The sequence below is a fragment of the Mirounga angustirostris genome, unplaced genomic scaffold, assembly GCF_029215605.1.
Source record: "Mirounga angustirostris isolate CCGP_5_RB_7025 unplaced genomic scaffold, mMirAng1.0.hap1 SCAF_13, whole genome shotgun sequence".
In the NCBI taxonomy this organism is placed as follows: Eukaryota; Metazoa; Chordata; class Mammalia; order Carnivora; family Phocidae; genus Mirounga; species Mirounga angustirostris.
The window spans coordinates 56,005,441-56,032,465 of NW_026991721.1; the positions used below are offsets into that span (position 1 = coordinate 56,005,441).

A 27,025-nucleotide genomic window follows, 5' to 3' on the forward strand; every position below is an offset into this window, starting at 1 on the left:
GGAACCCTAACATCCCTTCAGGGGAGGCTGGAACTAGCCATGTACCTGGAGGCCACCAGCAGAGGGGCTGATGGGGACTGAGGGACTCTCAGGTCAGGCCTGAGCCCGATGCGGCTGCGAGGGAGGCCCCCCAGTTCATTTCCCCTGAGGGGAGCCCCTCTTCCAGCAGCAACCAGAGTAACCACTGTGTCATCTCAGTAGCTCCTGGGTAGGAGCCTGGAAAGCTGGAAATCCAGCTTCTAGTCCTGGATTTATCACGCACCTGCTGTGGGACCCTGAGAAGTTCACTGCACCTCCCCAAGCCTCACTTTCCTGAGCTACTTCACGGTAGCTGTGTAGTTTCTTGGCCACCGAGCTAAGTGCTTTTGCTGCAAGATCTCATTTGCTTTTACTACAGCCCTGCGTGGTGGAGTGTCTTATCCCCATTTGCAGGCGAAGAAACAGGCTTAGAGAAAGCTGGTGGCTTGCCTAAGGTGACGCAGTGAGTCATGGCAAGCCGGGACTAGGACACAGAACTGAATGTTGATAAAGTCTGTGCTCAGGAAGAGAGGCAACATTCCTCTGTATGTGAAAACTGACGCCAGAGAGATTAGGAACTTGCCCAAGGTGCACTGTAAACTTACCATGCCACCCTGCCACTCAGGAACACAGTGGCCTGAGATAGGACACAGAATTGGGGGCCAAGAGTCAGGGCAGAAAAGACCAGCCTGAGAGTCAACGTCAGCCAGACTCCCTCCCTTCTCTAACTTGGTTAGGAATTGGGGACAAAGTCTGCTTTGCCTTTGGGGTCCCAAAGACTAGTACAGGCTCCAGCTCCCGAGTGGCACTGGGAAATGTTGAAGGAGTGAGCCTAGTCTGTAAAAATGAGCCACAGGGCTCTGTCCTTGGTGCTGGCTCGATTAAAAAAAAAAAAAATCTTTGTCTGGTTGATGACACGGAAGACTTGTCAGGGGGAATGAAGGTAATGACTGCAGGAGTAGCACCTCTGCCCCTACCTGGGTCCCCTAGACTCCAGCTCTCAGGAAGGGCAGACCGCCACCACTGCCTGAGTGTTCACTGTGGATTGTCATCCTGCCCATTTCAGACACAGACCCTAAGGTCCCAAAGGTAGGCAGCTTTGTCCACAGCTCTCACAGGTAAGGTCTGGGTGTGGGGGAAGTCTCAGAGAACCTCTTACCTCCCATGAAAGGCAGCTCCCTTGCCTTGCTCCTGCTCTGACCATCCCCAGCACCTAAGTCCACCTGGCAGAGAGAGGAGACCCAACTGGGCCCCAGAGCCTAGGGGTCTATGACAGGGCTCTGAGTTCTGGACTCTCAGGGCCAGAGGGGCCTTAAGAGAATTTGACCCAGAGCTCTCCCCAGCCCTTCAGAGAAGGAGGCTCCCTGAAGCCTCTTTGACAGGACTTGTCTGGCCTCTCTTTGCATACTTCCCATGACAGGGAACTCACTCCATCTCTCCCAGGCCGCTACATGCCCCCAGGAGAAAGCTCTCTGGGAGATGTGCTTCATCACACAAAGCCCTGATCTCTGCCCATAGCCACTGTTTCCCCTCCCCAGTCTGGCCTGCTTCTGGGGTTACAGAGCTCGGCTGCCCCCAAGTCCCAGGACACCCTGCAGAGAGTGTCCCACGATTCATCAGCTGGTCTTCATTCCAACAGGCTAAATCCAGTGCTCTTGTCCAGGCCCAGGAAACCTCGTGGTAGAGCTCATAAACCAGACATGAGGCCAGGGAGCCATGACCATTTCCAAATCTGAAGACAAAACCCTTTGCTTGGGGCTTGTAAAGGGGGCATGGTCTCCTTCTTACCATTTTGAGAGGATAAACCTGAGCAATCCCCCAAAGCTTAGTATCTTGCCAAGGCCACCCATCAGTTGGTGGTCTTCCAATTGGCCAGAGTGCCTCCCACCAAACCCCAAATCCTCACCCTCAAACATCAGGCATGTAGGACTGGGGTCCCATTTGTGGCCAACCTGGTGTGGGAGGAGCCATGCTGTGTAGGCATCTGAGGGGTGACCTGGGAGGAGGAAGTCAAAGGCAGGGCAACCTCCTGACTCAAGGGATCAGCAGTGACACAGGCAGTTCCTGCCGCAGAGTGTGTTGCTTCGTGTGGTGCGGATATGAGGACCACTGGGCAGACGTCACCTCCTTCAGGTGGCCCCTCAAACGATACATTCTCCATGAGGCCTTCCCCCAACACACTAGCTAAAACGGCAACTTCCCACCTTAGACATGCGCACTTCCTACTCCCCTTCTCCACTATATTTTTCTCCATAGCATTTATCATATTTTAACATACGATTCTGTTCATTTGTTTGCTTACTGTCTGTTTCCTCCCACCAGAACATAAATTCCACCAGGGCAGAGTTTTTTATGTTTTATTCACTACTACATGGCCAGTGCTTAGGATGGTACCTGACACAGAGAAGATACTCAATAAATATTTGTGGGATGGATGGATGGATGGACGGATGGATGAATGAATTTCTGGGCGTGACTCAAGAATGTCTACACAGAAAGGACTTAGGGGCAGAAATGTGACTGGGGGCAAAGGGGGCTATGTGTGATATTATGCTTGTATTGCAAACTACAGTTTATACTTACAGTAGGTTTACTGGCTGTATCAGGGGCTGATAGAGACTTCAAAGCCACCGTGGGTCTCCTCTCTCTGGCTGTGTATGTGAGAGATTCAGGTTGTGAATAGTCCCAGCTGAAAAGGGTGAAGAGGACATGGCCTGGTGGCCCTGGGCTGCCTGCTTCTCCCTCCTGCCCTGTCTGAGGTCTTCCCTGGCACCCCTCCCCTGACACTGGCCCTGTTCCATCCTGCTGTCCTCCCAGAGTCTCCCAACCTCTACACCATCTCTCCCTCTACACCAGGGCCTCTGATGTGGAGGCCTCCAGCACCCTGGGCCAGCATCTTCCTGGCCACACTCCCTTCTCTTGCCAGCCTGGAGATCTACCTCAGGACCTGGGGTTCCTGTGAACACAGCCAGTCGTGTGGATCCCTCGTTCCCAGCACCAACAGACTGCTTGGTCCTGCACTGTGGAGTTGTGGCTGGAGGATGTGACTCAGCAGAGAGCCCTGAGGCCCCACCGACTGGGTCACCACCCCACTTGGCCGAGTCCCCAAATTTCTGACTGTCCTGGAACAGTCCCTCTCCCATCTCTTCCAAGAGCCTTTGCCCCATTTTTCTTGTCAGCCCTACCCTCAACCCCAACAGCCTTCAATTCCTCCTTCAGAGCAAAGAGTGCCATTTCAGAAGGGCCTCCTTCAACCTTCCTGGCCATCTAAATAAACTTGAATCTGTTCCGGGTCTCTCATTCCTCCTAGGCCCCAGGCGGCCTCCTGCAGTGCTGATCCCGCCCTCTGCCCAATCCTTCCCCTCAGCCCACAACACACCCCATCCTCTCATGCCACCAGCTGTGCTTCTTCCTTCACAGTCCAGCTTGTCCTTGAGTCCTCTGCCTCCCATCCTCCCTCTCTGCCCTCATTTCTCACACCTCTACAATCTGCCCAGGACACCTCACACAGGGAGCCTTTGGGCCAGCTCAGGGAAGAGGGGTGGGCACCCTGTCTTTCTAGGTGAGGCTGGCGAGATGGGACCCTGGGAACCAGTGACAATCTGAGCTCCATCCCGAGAAAATCTCAGAGGTGATCTTGACATGGGAAAAAACAGGCCACTGTGAGGTCACTTGGGTTCATTTGTTTGCTTACTGTCTGTTTCCTCCCACCAGAACATAAACTCCACCAGGGCAGAGTTTTTTATGTTTTATTCACTACTACATGGCCAGTGCTTAGGATGGTACTGGTGTGTGTGGGGAGGGGGGGGGCGGGAAGCTGTCTGTGTGACTTCCAGGAATGGGCCTGGACTCTTCTGGGAATTTGAAGTGGGGCTCAGGCTGTGCAGTGGTACCTCCTGAACGTCTGTTTAGGAGGCAGCTGGGGATTCTGGAGGGGCTAGATGAGGGGACAGACACCGTGATATTGCTCATGACATGGGCTTGAGAAAACATCGCAAAATAGTAGGGGCTGTTGATCATGGAACAGGTGAGGGTGGGGGGCAAATTTCCCCCAAGCTACCCCCCAGCATCACTCCAGTCATAGGAAATATGAGGATTCATTCCAGAACAGGTCTCTGCTCAGAGCTCCCTGGAAAACCCAGAGTTCTTCAAACCCCGTTAATGGGGTTTCTTCCATGTGGTCCCATACACCCCCCCATTCTATCCTCCACCCAAGGTCAGTTAGATCCAACTGCCCATTCCTGGCACCTGCACCCCTCTGCCACCTGCACCCCTCTGCCACACATCGCTGTTCCCCCTGCAGAGCTTGGCTCCTCTCAGGCCTGGACCCTGTCCTGGCTCCACAGCTCACAAGCAGTGGTTTTACCTCTCTGAGCCTCAGGTCCTTCCGTATAAAATAGAGATAATCATACCCACCTCATGGCAGTGTTGGGGCTCGAATGAAGTAATGGATCTGGAACACCTAGCCTGTATCTGGAGCAAGTAGGTATTCACTCCATGAGGCTTCTATTACCACTCGTAATTTCATCACAGCCCAGCTGAGAAATGGCCTCACTTATCACCTTTGCTTATTTACCCATTCATTCATTCATTCATTCATTCATTCATTCACTCTTTTGACATGTATTTGCAGGAAGCCTTACAATGCTTAGAGACTTCACTGGGCTCTGATCCCAGTCCTTGAGGAGCCCCAGCTGGTGGAAAAGACAGATGAAGGGGTCTTCATCTGTCACAGGAAGACAGAGGAGGCCCATATCCTTGCCTGGGGTATCAAGGAAGGATCCCTGGAGGAGGCGATTCTGTGGTGGAATGTAGACAGAAAAGGGGAGGTGTTTCTGGCAGAGAGGCCTGCTGGAGATATGAGGGCACAGGGTAACTGCAAGTGTTTGTGTTTGCAGGAGGCGAGGCTGAGAGATCATCTGAGCCAGGTCCCCACAGGCCTCGAATGCCAGGCTACAAATTTGGCCTCTGTATTGTGGGTGCCAACCAAGGAGCCCTCGGCTGTGTGTAAAGCAGGCTAGAGGTGTGATCAAATTTGAGATCAGGAGGTCTCTTATGCTGCTGGATGGAGGGTGGGATTGGATATGGTGAGAGTCCAGGTCAGAGACAGTAGGGCACCAAGTGGGGTCCTGGCTCCAGGGCTGGCATAGTAGGGCCAAATCAGGGACCTTGAATGCCAGGCTCACGGCCCTCTTCTATACACCCCTTCACAAGCCCTGACAGCCAGAGTGCTAAAAAGACAAATTGGAAGGAGGGCAGGTTCTCAGAGATGCCTGGTCTAGCCCTCAGGTCACAGCCAGGAATCCACGGCCCAGAGCAGGCAAGAGGATGGCGTACAGCCCTCAGGTGAGACCATGGAGGGGTGGGCTTCTGCCCCTGTACCCTGTTCTCAAGGCTGCTGTTCCAATCTGACTCTCCTCTCCTGGGTAGATGAAGAGTCCAGAAGGATAGCTTGCTCCAACTGCCAGGCCCATGTAGGCCCTCTCCTCTCCTCTCCACCTGGGGAGGGGAGCCCTTAGAGCTTCCTGAGTTCTCTCTTGCACTTCACACCCATTCTGCAGCTGAGGATATTGAGGCCCAGAGAAGAGAGGCATTCAGCTCCTTTGATAAACACGGCTCTCTGGGCCTTGAGGTGGGTGTCAGGTGTGGGAGATGGAATACCTGGGTCCTAGTCTCGGCCCTGCCAGTGGGCAGCTGGATTCATGATTCTTGAGGAGACTCAGCCGGTGAGGGGTGGAGCCCCTACAGCACAAGCCTCTGGCCCTGGCCGGCCCTTGTGCCCAGCACTGTTCCCTGGGGGGCACCTCCCCTTCCATACCAGCCTGTGTTTCGGCAAGGCACAGCTGAGGAGGACCAAACAGGAAGAAACCATGTGGTATCTGCTCCAGGGAACTGTGGGCCCGGGCTGGTGCCTTCTCTGGGCCAGGTCCCACCCTGCCCAAGGGAGTCGGATGATCTCATCAGCACAGCTCAGCCAGGCCATGCCCTTGTCCTCAGCCCCACCAGCTCTCCCAGAGTTGGGTGGGTGAAGAGGCCTGGCTCTGCTCCCTGGAGCTTACAGACAGTGACCAAGCCTCCTCAGTGTCTGGGCTTCTGCTTGACTTGGACCCCACCCAGGGACGGGGATAGGCTGGGGGGAGCATGTGGGACTGCATGGGGGATATGGTTACTGACTGTTTAAAGTGGTTAGCGCCAGGTGCCCACCAGCCTCCAGCCTCACCCACAGAGGCCAGTGGGGGCAGGGCATGCCCATTGCCACTTCCCACTTGAAATCAATCACCAAGCCTCACATCTGTCAAACTGTCCCCTTATCTCATCCTGTGGTCCCTGACTCAGCCTAGACCACATCCACCCAATGCTCTGTCGTCCATCTCCCCAGCAGGTCCATCTTCTTTTTGCAGCCAGAGGGATCTTTGCTCAGCAAAACTCTGACTTCATCACTCCCCTGTCTAAGCATTTTATGGTTCCCCAGGGCCTGGGGATAAAGGCAAATCAAGGCCCTGCTGACATCTTTGTTCTTAGCACTCACCCCTGTCCCTCACACGCAAGATGCAGGGCCCAGAGCTACTTTCAGTTCCTGGGACCTTTGCTCCTCACTCAGTACTCTTTCCACCGCCCCTGGATCACCCTCTCTTCACATATGCCACTGGCCGACTCCCGCTACAAGCTCAATGACAGAGGAGATCCATGTCCTGCCCTCAGGCACTCAGTGTAGATGAGGAACCTGAAGACCCATAATCTGAGGCAGGCATCCTGCAGGGGAGCCCAGGCAGGGGGAAGAGATGGTTCTGCAGGCAGGGAAGGCTCCGTGCAAGAGGCAGCAACGAAATGGCCCAGTGTATATGGAGGCAACGGCATTTCTGGCAGAGGGAACAGCAAGGGCTGAAGCTAGATGGGGCATGTTGAAGGGTGCTGAACATGGCGGGAGCTGCCCATGTACCAGCAAGTGTGGCTGGAGAAGAGGCGAAACGAACACTACTAATGATACAGTAATTGAACCCTTACTGTGTGCCAGATGTACCATACTCCACTCAATCCTCATAATGGCCCTGTGAGAGAAGACTGGTATTATGTCCATTTAATCCCTCAAGTGGGGCTGTTAGCTGACTTACCCAAGGTAGCACAAGTGGAAAGAATGGCTACTGGGCTAGGACCCCAGGCAGGCTGGCTCCAGAGGCACACATTCTAAGCTCCTACAATGCATTAGGGCTGGAGTAGGGAGGTTCTCAGGTGCCAGGGAAATCCAGCCCCTCCATTCTCTGCCCAACCTGCCTGGGACCCAGCTTGCCTGGGGCTCACCCTCCCACAAGTCACGGGGCTCCCTCCAGGGAAGGAATTCTTCAGGGAGCAACTAAAAGGATTCCTTCTACTTCTCCCAGGGCTCCCCATGGGAAGTCTGAGGTGAGGGATGCCCTTTCCCAGACCTCTTCTGGGGAGGAATGTTCACCTGTCATAGCATCTCTTGCTATGGGGAGCTCCCTCCCCCACTGCATGGTAATCTTGTGCATTCGAAGTGGGCACCTGACCCAAAGCTGACCAGTTAGGGCATCCATACAGACCCCTTACCAATGATTGGTTTAGGGGAAACCAATCAAAGTTTGTTCCAGAAATTTTGGTGGAACCAGTATGAAAGTTTCTCTCCCTTTTCCTCTAGGATTATTAGTTGTGAGGGCCATGGAAGCCTGGTGCTTCTAGAAAGAACTTGCAGGGGAACTTAGGAAGCAAGTAGAAAGTCAGAAGAAAGAATACAAAAAGAGTGGTGATGGTATCATTGTAACTGCTAGATTTAGCCACGCCTGATCTAGGTCTACCTTCGACTTTTCCTGTACATTAACGTATTATACCTTTCTTGCCTAAACCAGTTACATTTGTCACTGGCGATCAAAGCAGCCCCAACCAACAGGACACCAAAAGTACAGGCAACAAAAGAAAAAACAGATAAATTGGATTTCATCAAAATTTAAAACTTTTGTGCATCAAAGGACATTACCAACAGAGTGAAAAGGCAACTCACAGAATGGGAGAGATTTGCCAATCATGTATCTGAAAAAAAAATGAATATCCAAACTACACAAAGAACTCCCACACCTCAATAACAAAAAAACCCAAATAACCCAATTCAAAAAATGGCAGAAGACTTGAATAGACATTTCTCCTAGGAAGACACACAGATGGCCCATAAGCACAGGAAAAGATGCTGAACATCACTCATCATTGGGGAGACTCAAGTCAAAACCATAATGAGATACCACCTCACACTCATTATTAGGAGGGCTACTTTCAAAAAACGAGGAAATAGCAAGTACTGGTGAGGACGTGGAGATGCTGGAGTCCTTGTGCAGTGCTGGTGGGAAAGCAAAATGGTGCGGCTGCTATGAGAAACAGTATGGCAGTTCCTCAAAAACAAACAAACAAAAAACAACCCATAGAACGGCCATAGGATCCAGCAGTTTCACCTCTAGGTAAAAATAATTGAAACTTATTTTTAAACAGACTCAAACAGATATGTATACACCAACGTTCACAGCAGCATTATCCACAGAAGCCAAAAGGTAGAAACAACCTAAAGGTCCATCAGCAGTGGAATGGATAAACAAACAGTCATCTATACATACAACAGAACACTATTCAGCCTTAAAAAGGAAGGAAATTCTGACATATGTTATAGTATTGATGAACCTTGAAAACATTATGCTAAGTGAACTGAACCAGATACAAAGGACAAATACTATATGATTCCGTCTATATAAGGTACCTAAAACAGTCAAATTCATAGAGATGGAAAGAAGAACACTAGTTACCTGGGGCTGGGGGAGAGAGAAATGGGGAGTTATTATTTAGTGGGTACAGTGTTTCAATTTAGGATGACAAAAAAGTTCTGGAGATGGACGGCGATTTTGATTACACAACAATGTACCTAATGGCATTGAACTGTGTGTTCAAAAAGGGTTAAAATGGTAACTTTATACATGTGGTGTAAGAAATATATTTTTGGGGGGCGCCTGGGTGGCTCAGTTGATTAAACAGCCGACTCTTGGTTTCGGCTCAGGTCATAATCTCAGGGTTGGTCGTGAGATCAAGCCCTGCATCAGGCTCCGTGCTCAGTGGGGAGTCTGCTTGAGATTCTCTCTTTCCCTCTGCCCCTACCCCTGCTCGTGCATGCTTTCTCTAGAATAAATATATATATATTTATTTTTTATTTATTTTTATTTTTTGGTCTTTGTCCCTGATTCCTGACATAGAGCTCCTAAATTCCTTGGAATTTCCTGAATAATAGGAGCATCTTTTGTTCTATCGAGTTGACTCTTGGCAGGCCCCTGAATCATTTCAGGATGGGGGCTGGTTGCCAGAAAGAACAAACCTTGATTAGAAACTTAGAACTTTCAGCCCTGCTCCCTAATCTCCTGGGAAAGGAAAAGGGCTGGAGATTGGGTCAGTTGCCAATGGCCAGTGATTTAAGCAATCATGCCTACGTAATGCTGCCTCCATAAAAAACCCAAACTGGCAGGGTTTGGAGAGCTTTGAAGTTGGTGAACACATCAGAGTGCTGGGAAGATTCTGCCCCTTCCCTCATACCTTACCCTATGAATCTCTTCCATTTGGCTGTTCCTGAGTTGTATGCTTCATAACAATCTGAGCCTGGGTGTCTCAGTTGGTTAAACGTCTGCCTTCGGCTCTGGTCATGATCCTAGGGTCTTGGGATTGAGTCCCACATCAGGGTCCCTGCTCAGTGGGGAGTCTGCTTCTCCCTCTCCCTCTGCCCCTCCCCCTGCTTGTGCTCTCTCTCTCTAAATAAAATCTTAAAATAATAATAATAATAATCTGGTAATAGTCCAATAAAGTGCTTTCTTGAGTTCTGTGAGCCATTCTAGCAAATTATCAAACCTGAGAAGGGGGTTGTAGGAACTCCTGAGTTACATCCAGTCAGTCAGAAGCATGAGAGGTCCAGGACTTGTGACTGGCATCTGAACGGAGGGGTGGCAATCTTGTCCTGTGGGACTGAACCCTTCACCTATGAGGTCTGTGCTACCCCCTCAGAGTTGGTGTCAGAACTGGCTGGCGTCAAGAGGGAAAAACCCTACACATTTGGTGATGCCTGCCTCTGGGGCAAAGGTCAGGCAGGCTGACTGCCCACGGTGAAGGATTTCAGTTGCCTCAGATCCAGGTTCCTGTCCTGGAATGCAACCCTCCACGTGTGCAGGTGTTACTTGGCCTTGTGTTCTATTGCCCTTGTGGGACCTGGGGCTTGACGAGCCAGTGCTAATCCTGACATTCTCCCTGCTTCTGTTGCTGAGGAACAAAGTTCTCCACCTGCAACCAGGAGTCAGGTCTTCTGCCAGCATCCGTTAAAATGCAGTAGGCTAACCTGTCAGCTTGGATGTGTGGTAACATCACGGGCCCTTCACAGTTCTCGAAGCTACTTGCATCAGAATCTCAGGTGGGAGATGGAGGGAATTTGTGTTTTTAACAATTTATTATGATAGTCAGCCGACTCAGGCTTGGAGGAATCTTGCTCTAGAGTGAAGCCCTGGGAGAGCTGGTTTTCCTACGAAGCTGGCACTTTCCTCCTCGGGGAGGCTCCATTTCCCTTTTTGTTCCAGCTGCTAGGAAGCTCACAGTCGAATTTCCCTGTGCTTCTGCTTTAACGTCCACATTAGCCTCAACCTTCTGTGTCACTTGTATGTTCCTGCTTCTGTTTTCTGAATAATCAATATGTAATTCACCTACCATAAAATTCACACTTTCAAAATGTACAATTCCCTGGCTTTTAGTATATTCGCAAGATTGTGCAACCATCCCCACTATCTAATTTCAGACTGTTTTCCTTACCACAAAAGAAATCTTGTACCCATTTGCACTTCTCATTTCTCTCTCCCTCCATCCTGTGGAAATTAGTTACCTACTTTCGGTGTAAGCAAATCAGATTTGCTGATTCTGGAGACTTCATGTAAAGGGAACCATATACGTGCCATTTTGTTTCTGGCTTATTTCACTGAGCATAATGTCTTTAAGATTCATACATGTTGTAGCATGGATCAGAATTTCCTTTTTACAGGTGAATAATATTCCATCGGAGAGATACACCATGTTTTGTTTACCCATTCATCAGTTGATGAACATGTGGGTTGTTTCCGCTTTTTGGCTATTACGGATAACACAGCTATGAACATTTGTACGTAAGTTTTTGCATGGATACATGTTTCCAATTTTCTTGGGTATATGCCCAAGAGAGGAATTGCTGGATCCTACAGTAACTCTACATTTAAGTTTTTGAGAAATTGCCAAACTGTTTTCCAAAGTGGCCGTACCACTTCACATTCCCAGCAGCAATGTATGAGGGTTCGAATTTCCCTACATCCTCCCCTACACTTGCTACTATCTGTCTTTTCCATTATAGCCACCCAAATGGGTGTACGGTGGTATTATATTGTGATTTTGATTTATATTTTCCTAATTACTCCTTTTTTATGTTGTCATTCACATTTCACCATTTTATTTTATGTATTTCTGATCTGAGGCCTGACATCTTTTACGGAATGAGTACCCCATGGAGTAGGAGAGTCATGGGTTTCAGGGCTAGACTTTCGCAGGGCTCTCCCTCTGCTTCTATTAGCTGTATGACCTTGAATGAGTTATGCAACACTCTGAGCCTCAGGTTCCCCACTTATTAAGCAGGTTGCGGTATTTAACTTTCATGGTTGTTGTTGTTACTGTAAAGATACATCTATGATACAGCTGTGGCATAGGACTGGCACAAAGTAAGTCCTCCATGAATCTCACTAGGCCTGGGACTCTGACAGGAAGGTTTCCAGCTTGGTCAGGAAACCCAGGATGGGGGCTGTCGGATTTTGACCCAGTATCTGCTTTATTCTAGCAACTTTTTACAACAGAGGCATTTCAGGCTGCCTCACACATCAGTCTCTCCAAGTCTCTGTTTCCCCTTTGGGACATGAGAAATGAAACTGTGCCCCGTGATGTTAAAGGTTGGCGAATCTGTAGGGTTTATCCTAACATCTTACAAGTTTTGTCTCTCGCCTCAACCATCAGACTAGCTGCTGCCTAAAAGACTATCTCCTCCCTCAGATGAAGGGCTCTCCATGGTGAGGAAGGAAGTGAATTAAAACTTCCTAAGAACCTACAGTAATGCTATGTGCCTGATCTTATTTACCACTCTGTGAATTGGTCAGGTATGCTCTATCATCCCATTTTACAGGTGGGGAGACTGAAATTTCAAGAAGTTAGATAACTTGTCTAAGATCACACAGCCAGCAAATGCTGGTGCCTAGGTTCAAAAACCCAGCTCAGATTTCAACATCTGATTTCTTTTCCTCATCCAGAGTGTTCCCCCCACCTCTGCCCCTTAATAGGAGGTGCTCAGGAAACTTCGCTGACCTCAATGGCTTGTTCTCAACCCCCTGGCTTGCCAGAGACAATGTCATCCCTTTGAGCTGAGATCTGTCCCCTAGACACCAGAGGTCAGCTCACTCCTGGGGCCACAGAACAGCCCTCGCTCTGTCCCAGGCCCCCCAGACAAGTGCTGCGCTGGGAGTCAGGATGCCAGGCTTCTGTCCCCACTACTACAGGCTTAAGCCACCCAGGCCTCAGCACTCTTCCCAAGTTGGCTAAGCAGAAAGTTGTATCTACTCACTCCTGGGTCCCTGGCGTCTGGCACAGGGCTGGGCCATCTCCACAGACCCATAGCTGCACGGGCCTGCCCTCCCATGGGAGTTGTTAGTGACAAGGCCAGCCCTAGGGCAGGGAGAACAGGAGGATACCTCCATTTGTCCAGGCTGGGGCTCTGGCCTTTCCCAGACATGCCAACAGTCAGAGAGGAAGAGTTAGAGCTGGGCCAGCAGTACCCACCCCAGACTGAAATAGAAATGCATTTCAGAGACAAATGGGGAAATGGGCCCAGAACCAGAGGAGTGGGGTGGAGTGTCACTGGGGAGAACCCTGAAGACACAGCTTCCTGAAAGTTTTGTCTTGGCCTCTGCTACAGCGAGCACTAGTTGCCAGACTCTGCCAACTCATCCCTCCTCCGGGGAGGACAAACTCGAATCCCAGGTCCCACACTCTAACTTCTCTGAACCACAGCCTCCTCAACTGCAAAACGGGGATAACAAGAAGCTTGGCTGCATTCGTCAGCTCAATCCAAGCACTTTGGAGCTCTCGGCACATAGTAGGTGCTCAATAAACGGCAGCCATTGCTATCCTCACTTCACCTGCTCTTTCAGCTCAATACTGACCGAGTGATTCATTCATTTGCTCTTTCCTTCACTTATTCATCCAGCCAACCAGCCAGCGCATGCCCCCTAGGTGAGTCACAACAGTTAAGAATAAAGTCTCCTGGGCGCCTGGGTGGCTCAGTTGGTTAAGCGACTGCCTTCGGCTCAGTCATGATCCTGGAGTCCCAGGATCGAGTCCCGCATCGGGCTCCCTGCTCGGCAGGGAGCCTGCTTCTCCCTCTGACCCTCCCCCCTCTCATGTGCTCTCTGTCTCTCTCATTCTGTCTCAAATAAATAAATAAAATCTTAAAAAAAAAAAAAAAGAATAAAGTCTCCTGGGGTGCCTGGGTAGCTCAGTCGTTAAGCGTCTGCCTTCAGCTCAGGTCATGATCCCAGGGTCCTGGGATCGAGCCCCGCATCGGGCTCCCTGCTCAGCGGGGAGCCCGCTTCTCCCTCTCCCACTCTCCTGCTTATGTTCCCTCTCTCGCTGTGTCTCTCTCTGTCAAATAAATGAATAAAAACCTAAAAAAATAAAAAATAAAAAAATAAAGTCTCCGGAGTTGGGTTGGGGTTAAAACTCCCGAAATGCCACTAGCTGGCTGGGTGACTCTGGGAAAATCACTTCCCCTCACTGAGGCTTCATTTCCTACTTGTAAGATGGGAATAGTAAGAGCACCTCTGGAGGGGGTTGGATGGTGTCTAGAGTCAACGGGACAACGACGTGACAGCAGCGAGCACAGGGTCTCAGAAGGAAGAGTGGGTGGCAGGTGAGCCACACAGAGGAGCCAGGCAAGGTGCCAGCCCCGCAGACCAGGCCCTGCTGGGAGCGCCAGGCAGCCCGGCCTCCGGGGACAACCACAGGACGAGGTGAGGGCGGGCAGGAGGCAAGAAGAGTCAGCAGGCTCAGAGACAATTGCTAGGTTCCTGGACCATGGCCGGCTCCCTTTCTGGTAAACTAAGAAACAGTGAGGAAACACACACACACAAAGGATCGTAAGAAGTGTAAAGGAGAAAAGCCCTAGCCAAACAGGGAGCCTCGGGCAGCGTGCTGTTACCCCACCCCGCCAGGCCAGGGGAACACGTCCATGTACACACATCGCACACGCGTGCACACACACTCACAAGCTGCACATTCCCACTTGTGCTTACACACCCAAGGGCTGGCCCACACAGGCACATGCACACTCAGAGGCGCAGCTCTTTATAGTTTGCAAAGAGCCTTCTCACTTATCATCTCATTTGATACAGAGGGGCGGAGAGATTGTCCCTGAATTGGCTTGGGGCCCTTTCCGGAGCAGACAAGATATGTGAATCCCAGACACATCCAGGGCCCATCTCACGGCCGAGCTGCCTCAGTTCCCACCCCCCAGCCCCCGCCCCCGGAGGTGTTAGCAGGAGATGAGCGGCACCAGAAACCCCAGGAAAGTTTTAACGCAGCTTCCTTCCCCAGATTTCCTCGTTCACCCCACTTCACTCTCCTTCAGCAAGTCACACTTGGACTCAAGAACTCACTTTCTCACCAGTCACGTGGGGTCAGCTCTAGGCTGTCTTGCGATTTAGCTGGGATGGCAGAGGCAAGAGTTTCCCAAGGGCCTTCTCTGTGGACTCCCATCCGGTCATCCCTTCTTAGCCTTTCCCACCATAGGCTCCCAGAGGGCTCTGAGGGCAGAGCCCAGCCTCCTCCCTGGGGGACCCTCACTAGCATACAATATCTACCAGTCTTCAAATAGTCAGGGGAGTCATTGTTAGCCCCATTTTATAGAGTGAGAATTGAGGCCTAGAGAGGGAATGTGTCCTGTGCCACTCGAGACTCAAACCCAGACCAACACGGCTCCCAATTCTGTTTCCACTCTTCCACCCTCCACGGGCCCCACCCAGTCCCCGAGTCTGCCTGCAGGCTCTTGGCACAACTAGGACAGGGGAGAGAGGAGGACCCCCAAGGCTTCTCCCACCCCCACTCCAGTCTGTGATGAGCCACAGCAGCTGCAAGGGGGACTGCGTGTGAAGCTTTGAGAGGAGGTGGGGGCTCAGGCACACTCAGGGCACTGATCCAGAACACTCACCCAGGAGTTAGTGAGCTCCACATTGGTCCATGAAGTGTTGGAGCAAATTCTGACTCCCAGAGCAACCCTAGAGCTAGCCAGTTCCTGAGCCACAAACTGTCACGTGCATGTCTCACAGAAGTCCCCGGAGGCAGCAAGAAACCAAGAAATCAAGGAGGGGAAGTAACTTGCCGCAGCACAAAGCTGGCAAGAGGCAGGGCTCATCCCAAGAACATTCCAGCTCATTCGGCCACTACCCAGTTGTGAGCGGTCCCTTCATCGTCTGGGTGTGCCTACCTGCAGAGTGCCGACGGGACAAGAGTCTGAGATGGCATTTCAGGACCTGGGCTTGCACACGGAGGCACTTGTCAGTAACCATTTTTCTCCTCCTCCTCTCCACCCTACCCCTCAGCCGTCTCCTGGCCTTTCTCAGAAAGGTCTGGAGAGAGTCCTGGCCCTGCTTCTTGCTGCCACCGGGAACAACTGATCTGGTTTTCTTCACAGTGCCTGGAAGATCCATTAAGAAAGCCTGAGACCCTGGGGTTAACAGCTCTGCCAGATACCACCGGCTCCCCCTAAGGGTCGAGGATGGCTCCTCAGATTGAGGGTGATTTGGGGGGGAAACAGTGAGCCTGGGCCACCACCCTCTTCAACAGCTCTAACCCAGCTTTAAGCTCGGGCTTGACGAGAGGGCAGACTGGGTGGCTCTGCCTCAGGCCAATGGTGGCCTGGGACAGCCCCTCCCCCGCCAGAAGATCGGTCCTCCTCTTCTTTTTTGTTTTTTTGTTTTTACAAGTACTTATTGGGCACCTACTCTGTGCAGGTTAATGTCCAAGGCACTTGAGAACACAAAACAAAGCCTGTGCCCTCATATCACTGACATTCTACCAGGGAGACTAGTATATTTTAGCTAATGAGTTTAGTAAATACAGAGCAGGTCAGGCAGTGGAACTACGGAGGAACATAAGGAAGGATGAGGGGCAGCGCGCCAGGAGGTTGCAATCTCAGGCAAGCTGGACAGGCACCATCTGGAGTTGCTGGATCCTCTTCTTACACCGCCCCCTGCCCAGCCCAGAGGAGACCCCAAGCCCCGAGTCCCCATTCTGTGCCAGGCCCTGCCTCAGGGGACCTCAAGAGGGGGCAGGGCTCCAGGGCGCAGGCCTTAGTTCAGGCCCACCAGGGCCCTGGTATGGAGCATCCTGAGCCTGCCTTCCACTCATGGCCATGGAGAAGCCTTCCGAAGGCTCTAAATTCTCCAGTCAACTCCAGGATCCCACTGTTGAGAGAGCACGAGGCCCGGAGACAGGTAGGAGCCGGCCTGGATCACACAACAAGCTGAAGGTGTCCTTGTTCCCTCTCCTGCCTTCTCCTCCGGCATGTCCGCAAGGGTGGACTCAGGGCTGAGCCTCACGGCAGAGTGCTGGCCTATGGGGGCTGTCTATGCCCTCAGCCAACTCCTGGTTACAGGACTGTGAGGTGCTCCTCCATTTGGCCCATCTGGTAGTCGTAGCCTGCCCCATCCTCCCAGCGTGGACAGGCCAAAATCTCATTCTCTAAGCCCTGGGAGGCTGAGACCACTTCTCCCCAGCTCAAGCTCAGGACACTAGTGTTTTGGTTAACTCTGCCTCATCCTGCTGCGTGACTTCAGGCAGGTCCCATCTCTCTGTGGGCCTCGGTTTCTTAATCTGTCCAACGGAAGACATGCAGACACCTGTATCTCAGGGCTGTCGTAAAGAATGAGCAAGAACACTGGCAAGAGGACAGTTTGTAAACTTCTAGGTGCTACTTATGTAACAGGGGATGTTCTATCCTTAACATCCCTGCTTGTCTGAAAAACAACCTCCTCATGCTTGTGGGACCCTGGGGTAGCCCCTGAGCAGGCCCTTGATGCTTGATGGGATCTAAGTGTAAATTCAAAAAAAGACAAAACCACCTCTGTTCCCAACCAGCAGGCCAACAGATGACAGAAAAAGCCTCTCCTTTGTCCTTGTGGTCAGAAGATGAGGAAGGAGACATGGAAAGGGACAAGGCCAGGAGGTCTGGGAAAGCCAATTCTGGGAGAAGAAGATGTAAGCTTGAGGTAGTTATAAGGGTCACCCATCCTCTACCTCAGGCCCCCAGGGGTGGGAGAGGACATAACTAGATGGATGTCGGGCACAGGCAGCCTGCGAGGGAGGGGTGTCAGCCATGTGTGGGTTTGACCCAGAAACTGTACAGGTATTCGCAGGGGCACACATGTTAGAATTGTACCTGTGTGTCTATGGCACACGTGTGTGTCCATGTGAGTGGCCCTGGAGAGTGTATGTTTGTTCACACGCATGTCGGCCTGTGTCTGTGTCTCTGTGTGTGGTGCACGCATGTGCCCACTCCTGTGAACCCCCAGTTCACAAGCCTTGTTCTCCCAGGCTTGGCACTCTTTGCCACAATGCCAGGCAGGCCCAGATACCACAGGAGATTTGTGGAGTTCCTGGTCACTGCAGGCTCTCGATTTTCCCCAGGAACAAAAGCAGTTATGCAAGAGGAGGAAGGCTTAGAGGATTAGCTCAGGCTCAGGCCCTCCCAGCTCAGTCGTGGGTGTAGGCTCCTCACGGTGGGCGTGTGCCCAAGGCCAAAGCCCCGCCTCCTGGGGTCCTCAGACCCTCCGCTGCATGTGGGCGCTGACTCCTCCACAGTCACCCTCCTGCCCTCCATCAGTCTCTGTACAATAGCCAAGCACTTTACATTTTACACCCCCATGGTGCTCGCTGGATGGTTGCTGGCCACGAACTGGCCGGGCTGACCTTAGGACCCTGCCTCCAGAGTCCCCTCCCCCGAGGCAGCCACTCCCAGCTGGGTCTCAGGGCCCCCCTTCCTCACCCTGGGCTGAGCTCACAGGGCAGCTCCGGCTACTCCACTGGGGAAGTGTCCCCTCCTTCTGAACCTGGGTTTCTCCAGCTGTCCGATAAAGCTCTCTCTGCCCACGTGAGTGGACCACTGAGAAGGCCTGGGATGAGCCCCTGGCCAGTAGGAACAGTGTCCTGCCCATCCCAGCCACCCAAGGCTACTGCTCACTGGCGCCTTGCTGCTCCCCGGAGCCAGGAGGGAAGCACAGCCCTCAGTTCTCTGTCTGAAACAGGAGACCACCTGGCCCCAGGGATCACCAAGGGACTGGACCCTACTTGAGGCTTGCAGGCAGCATGCCTGGTGGTCTCCTCAGATAGGGGGAGGCTAGTCCCTCTTGCTACACCTCAGCTCTCCTTCTCTGCAACCTGGGCACCTCATTCTGTCCCGCGTTGGGGGTCTGCTGTTACCCATCATAGGAAAGGACAGAGGGGCCACAGGGAACGGGCAGAGGAGGAAGGAGCACGTGCTTGTGGGTACGGTCCCTCACTGGTGCACAGCCAGCAGACCCGGACCCCAACACAGCTCCATACAAGCCACACAGGTCCACACACACGCACATGCCCAGGCAGCTGGCACACTCTGGGGCACACCACCCCGAATCCTGCACCTGTGCAGCCGCATAAATGCGCACTCACACGCAGCCCAGCATATGCAGGTCTACTGCTCGGTTCCACAGCCGGTTTCATACCAAGACCTTTCAGAACCAGGAAAGAGGTGGAAGGGGGAGAGCTGAGTCCTTGGATGCCCAGGCCCTTCTTTGGCTTCTTCCCAGAGGAGACTGAGGGGTTCCCAAGGACACAAGATGGTTTCTCTGGCCCATCCTCTCCAGCCATCCTGCATAAGCCCTGCCCAGAATGCTCAGAGAAAGCAGACAAAGGTCCTTTCAGGAGTGTGGTCCTCCATCTGCCCAGCCCTGTGTGTTACCAGCTCAAGGTGAGGCCTTGGACTAATTAATCACTCTGGATTTGGGAGCTTAAAGAGCAGAATGTGAGAAAGAGGAGTTGTGGAAGGGACAGGACCATTCCTGGGCAGAGAGAGCCCAGCTACCCCCTGGAGCCCTCGCTTCACCAAATTTGTGATTCATTCACTCATTCAATCTATATTTATCGAGCTCTTCTGAGTGTCAGTGACCTAGTGGTGAAGAAGAGCATCTCAGTCCTTGTCTCAGACTCAGCTCGGAGTCCAGCTTCCTCAGAGCTTCCAGGATGGTGTGGGTGGGGTACCAGTCCCAGGCTCCTCTACCATGCTCTGTTTCTCCTCCATGGATTCCAGCCACAGCCCAATCTAAGTCCTCACGGCACAGACTGAAGTGTGAACTTCGCTCAGGAGCATTGGCATCATCTGAGAGCATGTTAGAAATGCACCCTGAGGCCCTACCTTGACCTACTGAATCAGATCCCCAAGGGATCCAGGCATAACTTGACATTTGAGAAACACTGATATAGAACATTCCATACAGATCCAGTCCTTCTTCCTGCTGGCCTTTCCAGAATGGCCCATTCAGGTAACAACTATATGGGCAAACACACAGTGCTTATAAACATCTCATTCAACCCTCATACAGCCCTATAAGTTACGTACCATTACTATCCCCATATTACAGATGGGGAAATGAGGGACCGAGCAGTTAGGCAACTTGCCCAAGATTCACAGAGCTAGTGGTAGCAGAGTCAGGATTTGAACACAATGTTTTGGACCAATACACTGCCCCATTCAGCACATGTGTCTCCATGTCTGGGTAAGAGTGAGTGTGGTCAGACAGGCAATAAAAAAAAGTGAAAAACTCAAGGAGCCAGTGGACCTCCTCCTAAGAATCTAGGAAATATCAGATTTTACTCATGATTTACTTTAGGATTTACAACACTGTCCTTAAAGGGCTGGAGGCAGTGCAGAGAATAGCCATATAGGCCACATGATCCTGTTAGAGGCAGGGCAGAAAAAAACAGTAGAGAAATCTAGACTAAGATGGTGACTGAGCTTCCTGGCAGCCAAAATAAAAAGGGAGGGAAGAATGGGACTGGCAGTGAGGACGCTGTGAGGATTCCTGAGCTGAGCCAAAGTCACAGGGATGGAGACAAGGGGACCATTGGAGAGATATTTGGGAGGCTGGTTCAATGTGGCTTGATCACCAAATGGAGGAAGAAGCCCAGAATGTACCCAAACCCTTTGCTCCTGTTAGGGTGGCTGGAGGACCGAGAGCACACGGATAGGACTGGGCACAGTACCTCACACAGTAGGCATGGGTAAATGTGTGCTACGTGTCCCCTCTTCATTCATGCTAATGCCACTCCCATCCTCACCCCACTCCATACAGCCTGGGGGCTCAGGACTCTGGCATCTGCTCTTCCCCCAACCTCTGGGAGGCTCCTGCTCACCACCCCAGCCTCCAGAACGACTGCCCCCGAAGCTACAGCTCCTTCCTTCAATCATCAGCTTGGGGGCTGAGGGGTGGTCATGGGGAGATACTCATGGAGAGCATTGTGCTTCAGCAGGCCTGCTTTCCGGGCTCAGGGCAGGGCTGGGTGGAAACGCTGCAGGGCAAGAGGTGACACGCAGGGAGTCCCCCACACACCCCCAATCTCATAAACTCTCAGCCAATCCTGGGTTCTTCCAGAGGACAAGCCCCCCAGTTCTTTCAGTTCTGAGACCGATTTCTCACACGTGCGCTGAGACTGAGGCTGAGCAGGGAGGAGGGGAAGAGAGATCGCAGTCATGGTGCCTTGTGCTGTATTTTCATAACTCTTCACCTGATCATTCATTTCTTCCTTCTCTCCTCACCCTATTTGACTAATGTTTATAGTCTGGTCCAGGTACCCCACAACAGTGTTGCTGTCCTCAGGGGTAGGAGAGAGAGGTCAGGGAGTTTTAGTCCTGTGTGCCAGTTTGCCAGATGAGCAAAGTGAGTTCTGGAGAGGGAAAGTGACTTGTCCAAAGTCACACTGTTGACGCGGGGCCTGGCCGTCTGCCCTTCACTCCCCAGGCCACGCTGACTTCAAACACGGCTATGCATTAATGGTGCCATTCTTGTGAACACCACAAGAGTCTTTTCTATAACCTAAGGTACTTAGAGAGTCTCAGACATAGTGAGGTTTGCCACTGGGGTCTCCTCAGCCCCATTTCTTTTTCTCTCCCTTCATCCTCTTTGTGTCCCCTCCAGGAACCCAGTGATCCCACAGTTCCCTCATCCCGAGGGGAACGATGACAACTCCGGATCCAAACCACTCCCTCTCCTGGGCCACTCCTTCCCCTGAAAGCCATGAGTTCAAGTACCTCCACTGCCCTGTTGAGGAAGGGCCTGTGGGTTCACTGTCACCCATCCCAGGGAGCATGTGGCCATTTTACCAGGGACCTTCCCTTACCCCAGAGGAGGAGCTCCAATGGCAGTGGTTGACTGTGGAGGGAACTTTCCTGGGGCTTCTCAAACAATTCTGCAGAAGTGACCACTAGCATATTTTCTCTGGTGGTTTATAAGCTTTAAAGTGTCTCAGGCTGCCAGAGCCAGAGTCAGAATCCTTGAACACTTAAGTTGGAATCAGGGAATGGTACAGCAGGAGCACAGAAAGTTAGAGTTTAGATTACAGACTTTAAGAATGTGTGAGTTGAGATTATAGATTCTTGGGACTAGGGCTGTAGAATCACGAACAATTATAGTGGGAATTGTGGACTAAAGGAAATCTGACAGCTGAGATGAGAGAGCTGGCCTTGTCACCCAGCCAGTCAGGGCTGGGCCAGGTCCCCTGCTACGCAGCAAGGTTCTGTCCTCCAGACCTCCTGGAGCAGGACACGGGGTCTCTGGGGCCAAAGCACTCTCTGCTTGGGGACAGTGGGGACACTGGTCTGCCTCTGCTCTGTCCTGAGCCTCACCGCCAGCCCATCACAGCACCCCGCCACCACAGAGGATATATTTAGGTGCCCTCCCTAAATATGTTTCCACGGCTCCCAATACTGCCTTTTATGTCCCCTCCTCCTCTGAGGCCTCTGGGCACCTTCTCTAAACTACCCCAATGAAGTCATCAGGAACAAGGGCTCTTGCTTCACCAATGCAAACATTCCCCTTCCCTCAAACAAAGCCCAGCTTGAGGGGTCTCCTGGGTCACCTCAGCCTGGATTCAGGCCCACCTGCTCTAACTCTGACCTCACCTCCTCCATGCCTTGGGCCAGGGACCAAACATCCTTGATCTTGCCCTTCTTGACCTTCCTCATTCCAGGCAAAGGGCACCCTTGCCCCTGCCAGTCCCCAAACACACACACACACACACACACACACACGCCAACATTTTTCTGTTCCTCTAGTGTTTGTCAGGAGAGAGAGTCCTCCATTGGAGACCCATGGCTACCCCTGCACTTTACCCCAGTCTCCCTCCCACACTCCTTCTCGGCCTTGCCAGAAACTTGGCATTCTCCCCTTTCAGACTGCATCTTCCCAGGAGCACAGAGTCACTGAAGAGTGCAAGAGTGATGGAGACCAGGGACAGGAATGGATTCCCTAGACACACTTCAATGGAAGGCTCTCAGATTCCCAACTGCCCAGCTCATGAGAAATTGTTGTTCCTGCGGGAATCGGGATTCCTGGGGCAGGCAGGGACACCCCCCCCTCCCCCCGCCATGTAGAGGCTCCATTATACCCATCATAGTTTTATCACCAGCAGTTAGTTTTATCACTAACAGTTAAGGGATTTTATGTGCTGGAGATTGTACCAGCATTTTATATCCTTACAATGACCCTAGGAGGCAAATATATTAATGTCTCCATTTTATGAAGGAAGAAACTAAGGTGAAGAGAGGTTTTGACCAAGGTCCTACATGTAGAGAGTGCCAGAGCTGGGATAACACAACCACCTCAACAGTCCCAGGTGGTAGCCTGCTATGGGAACCCCCTTCCCTGTAGTCCCCGCAAGTTCAGCACCCTTGACCTGTCCAGCCAGTGGGGAAAAAGCGAGAATCTCATTGATGGTCAGGGCTCCTCTCCAGAAGCTCAGCTCCCCTGCTGCTGAACTAGAAATAACCAACAGACCCCACTACAGTCCCCTCACGCAGGATACACCCCCACACCACCGTGACCCCTTCCCTCACACCCCGGACACGCCGCCGTACACAACTCCAGCTTCCCACAATGCAACCGGTCCGCACACAGGCCCACGCAGCACAACCACATAGCAACCACACTGCCACACTCCCCCAGGATGTGTTAAGTCCTGCCATCCCAGTTTGGAGGGCAGGCAGGGGGTTCCTACTCTACAGGTGCCAGAGGGCTCCCACCACAGGATAAACCCTGCCAAGCCTTGAGTCAAACTCACTGGATGATAACTTATCAGAACAATATTTTTATATTAAAACAAGTGCAGAAATATTAGAGAGGAAGGCAAAATCCACATGAATTCTGAAGATTAAAAAGTGAGACTTCAAAGAAGCTGTGTGTGTGCGTGAGTGTGAGCGCCGGACTGTCTGCACTTCCTCCACCCAGATCCCCGGGGGAGCTTTCATTCTCCTAAGCCTTTAGTAAGAACCACCCCGGGGTCATGGAGAATGTTCTGTTGGTGGTAAGGGCTACACAAACGCTCTGACCTTCCATTACCCAGCTCAGCACACCACACAGGGCCGCGAATGTGCCACACACAGAATATACATCTCAAAACAGGCACAACACACATGTACGCACTCTCGTGCTGTGGCTCCTGCCACACGGTGTGCACACGCCATGGGCACACAAGGAACCCCTGGGTGACTCTGGCACAGTCATCCAGAGCTGTAGATAGGTCCCACCCACACTTCGTGCGTGTGGACACGCCCCACAATCCACTGGTCACTCTGCACACACACATTGCCCATACTCCATACTAATGTCTTTTTTTTTTTTTTTAAGATTTTATTTATTCATGAGAGACAGAGAGAGAGAGAGGCAGAGGGAGAAGCAGGCTCCCAAGGAGCAGAGAGCCCGACGCGGGACTCGATCCCAGGACCCTGGGATCATGACCTGAGCCGAAGGCAGACGCTTAACCATCTGAGCCACCCAGGCGCCCTCCATACTAATGTCTTACACACTGCCAACATCACACACACACACACACACACACACACACAGAGGCACTCACCCCTGGGAACCCCACCTGGCCAGGGCTGCGAGCCTGGAGCGGGCAGGCATACGCGGGACCCGCGCGCGCCGGCACCTCCTGCCCCTGGATCCCCCGCCCGCACAGCCCTTACCTGGGCCACGCAGCGCCAGCCGGCTCCAGGCGGGGAACGCCGCTCGCTCCGGCGCTGAGAGGCGAACCCGCACTCCTCTCGCTCTGGCGACAGGAGGCGAACCCGCAAAGCGAGGGGCAACGTCGGCGGCGGCCCTAGCTCCCAACCCAGCGTCTGCGGCCGCCCGCGTGCCTCACAGCCCGCGCGCGAGCGCCCGAGCGGGGGCGGGGCGGGGCGGGGCCGGGGCGGGGCCGGGCCGGAGCGCACCCACGTTGGAGTCCTGCCCAGGCTGGACCCGGCTGGGTCGCACGCCCCTTGGGGGACCAAAGGGTGCTGATAAGAGTCTGGAAAAGGCCACCGGCGTCGGGGGCGGCGCTCTGGGCTGGGATCAGGACCCCTGGACTCTAGTCCAGGTTCCAGCACTCCTGCCCTTCCCTGGCCTCAGTTTCCCTCTTTGTACTGGGGACAGTGGGAAGTGGTGATTCCTCAGGTCTTTTGGGCTCTGCCTGTCTACAGTTCTGAGCTGGTGGTGGAGAGGGAGGAATAATAAGTGTTATATCTTGAGTACCTATTATGTGTCAGGCACCGTGTTACGTATTTTTTAATACATTACCTCATTTAATCACCATAGCAGTTCCAGGGACCTTCTTAATCCCATTTTACAGGTGGAGAAACTCAAGTCACAGATTGAGCGACTTGCCCAAGGTCACACAGCTGGTAAGTGGCAGACCTGAGATTTTGAACCCAGGCAGCCTGGCTCTACAGCCCAAGTACCCCTACAGGCTGGGTTGGTGGCACTTTCCACACCATAGACAGCTCCCTGATCCTCATAAGAGTCCCAGGAACCTGGTGTTACAGATCCATTTTACAGATTAAGAAATTGAGGTTTGGGGAGATTATCTTACCCTAGGTCACCCAGCTGGTGGGACATCACACTAAAGATGGGAGTTGGAGTGATGCTGGGGATGGTGTCAGTGTAACAGGACAGCACTTGGCACAGAGGTGGTGCTTCTCAGTGTCAACATTCCTCCTGTCACTCCCTGTCCCTCTCTTCTTTTATCTCCTACTGGACTGTGGCCTCCACTTCCCTCATCCCTGAAACCTCCCTGACCTGTAGCCCTCAGACAAGCCAGCTTGGTGACCACTGCAGCTTTTATTCAACAGTTGAGTTCCTACTATGTGTCAGGTTCTGTGGCAGGCACCGGAAATGCACAAAGACAGTCCGGATGGCGCTGGCCTCATGGAGTTTATAAGCCAGTGGGGAACTCAGACATTAGTCGTACAAATTCATACATAATTACACATTGTGATGACTGTTAAAGGAAAAGTGAAGGGCTGTATGAGACATTAGAATGGGGGCCAGGGGAGGCATCCAGTTTAAATCAAGAGATTTGGGAAGACTTCCCAGAGGAAGTACCATTTGAGCTGAGACCAAAGTGAGTGGTTGGCCTCAGCCAGTTGACAGGGAGGGGAAGAGAATCCCTGGCAGAGAAACTGCACAGAGGGCTAAAGGCAGGAAAAGGCTTCTCTAGTTCCAGGAAATGAAGTGCAGCCAGAGTTGGGGGTGCCCCACAAGCTGGGAGGCATGGGGGGAGATGGGTTGCAAGAGCAGCAGTGACCATACCAGACGGGCCTTGTGGCAATGGTCGGGAATTTGGCTTCTGTCTGAAGGGCCGTGGGAGTCACTGAAGTGTTTAGAGCAGTGGAGTGACATAATCCAATTTCACTTTCATAGATTTCTCCAGCTGCTGGATGGAGAATGAGGACTGGGTGGGAGGGGCCAGGTGGCAGCAGGAGCCCAGGGAGGAGGCTGGCTATAGCCGGCTTTCCATAGGCTATCGCCGGGCTTTCCATCCTCTGGAAAGAGGTGATGGTGGCTGGCTCAGGAGGGAGTGGGGGATGGAGCTCTGAAGACAGACCCAAGGGTGTTTAGTGTCAGGGGCTCTCTCTGACTGGACAGATCTTGAGGCAAAGCCTTGTCTGGTTCATCCCTTTGCAGGGAGAAGGTGTTTGCCTGTGATTCAAGGGACTTGGGCCCCTAGAAACCCTCACCTAGGGAAGCTCTCTCCTTTGCCTTCACAGTGGCTCTTGCAAATCCCTCCTCTCCACAAACCCTAACTCACTACCATCCTAGCCGCAGAACCCACCCTCTACCTGACTCACCAAGAAAATTCACTCACAAATGTTCACTGGCCATTTCTTGTGTCAGGCAGACATTAGAACTGAAGCCCCAAGAAGTGGCTCTTCTTTCATCTGCAGTGAAGGCCCCAGCCAGAGCCCAGAGCTGTTCTTCTGTTTTTGCAGCTGGGTCCCCAACACCCTCAGGCAGCCTACTCTTTCCTGGTCTCCTTTCCTGCCAGTCTGAACGTGCTCCAGCATCTCCCCCAGCCCTGCTTTGGGGTCACGCTCTCCAGGTATTACCCCCTCTCTTCCCTTCACTGCCAATGAGTTACCACCTCTGCAGTCCTTTTCCATTTAGTCTCTGCCCCTACAGCACTCCAAGACAGGCCCTCCAAGGACCTAGGAACGTCTGTGTCTCCGAAGGAGTGTCACTCCATGGACACACTCAAGAACTCCCAGGATGGCCCCCACAATACCCCTCCTGGTTCTTCTCCTGCTTCCCAGATCCTCCCAGGACTCTGTCCCACCCTCTTCTCTGCTCACTCTGCACAT

The 27,025-nt window shown here is 52.5% G+C and overlaps 1 protein-coding gene across 4 annotated transcripts in view; it reads right to left on the reverse strand.

The window, feature by feature from the left end:
* Nucleotides 1-24,563, reverse strand: part of P2RY6 (pyrimidinergic receptor P2Y6) — a 39,780-nt gene extending 15,217 nt beyond the window's left edge. For all 4 annotated transcript variants that reach the window (XM_054512119.2, XM_064576954.1, XM_064576952.1 and 1 more), the window contains exon 1: nucleotides 24,374-24,563. The gene's annotated coding sequence lies outside the window, so the exon portion shown is untranslated. The remainder of the gene's footprint in view (nucleotides 1-24,373) is intronic.
* Nucleotides 24,564-27,025: the final 2,462 nt, after the last annotated feature.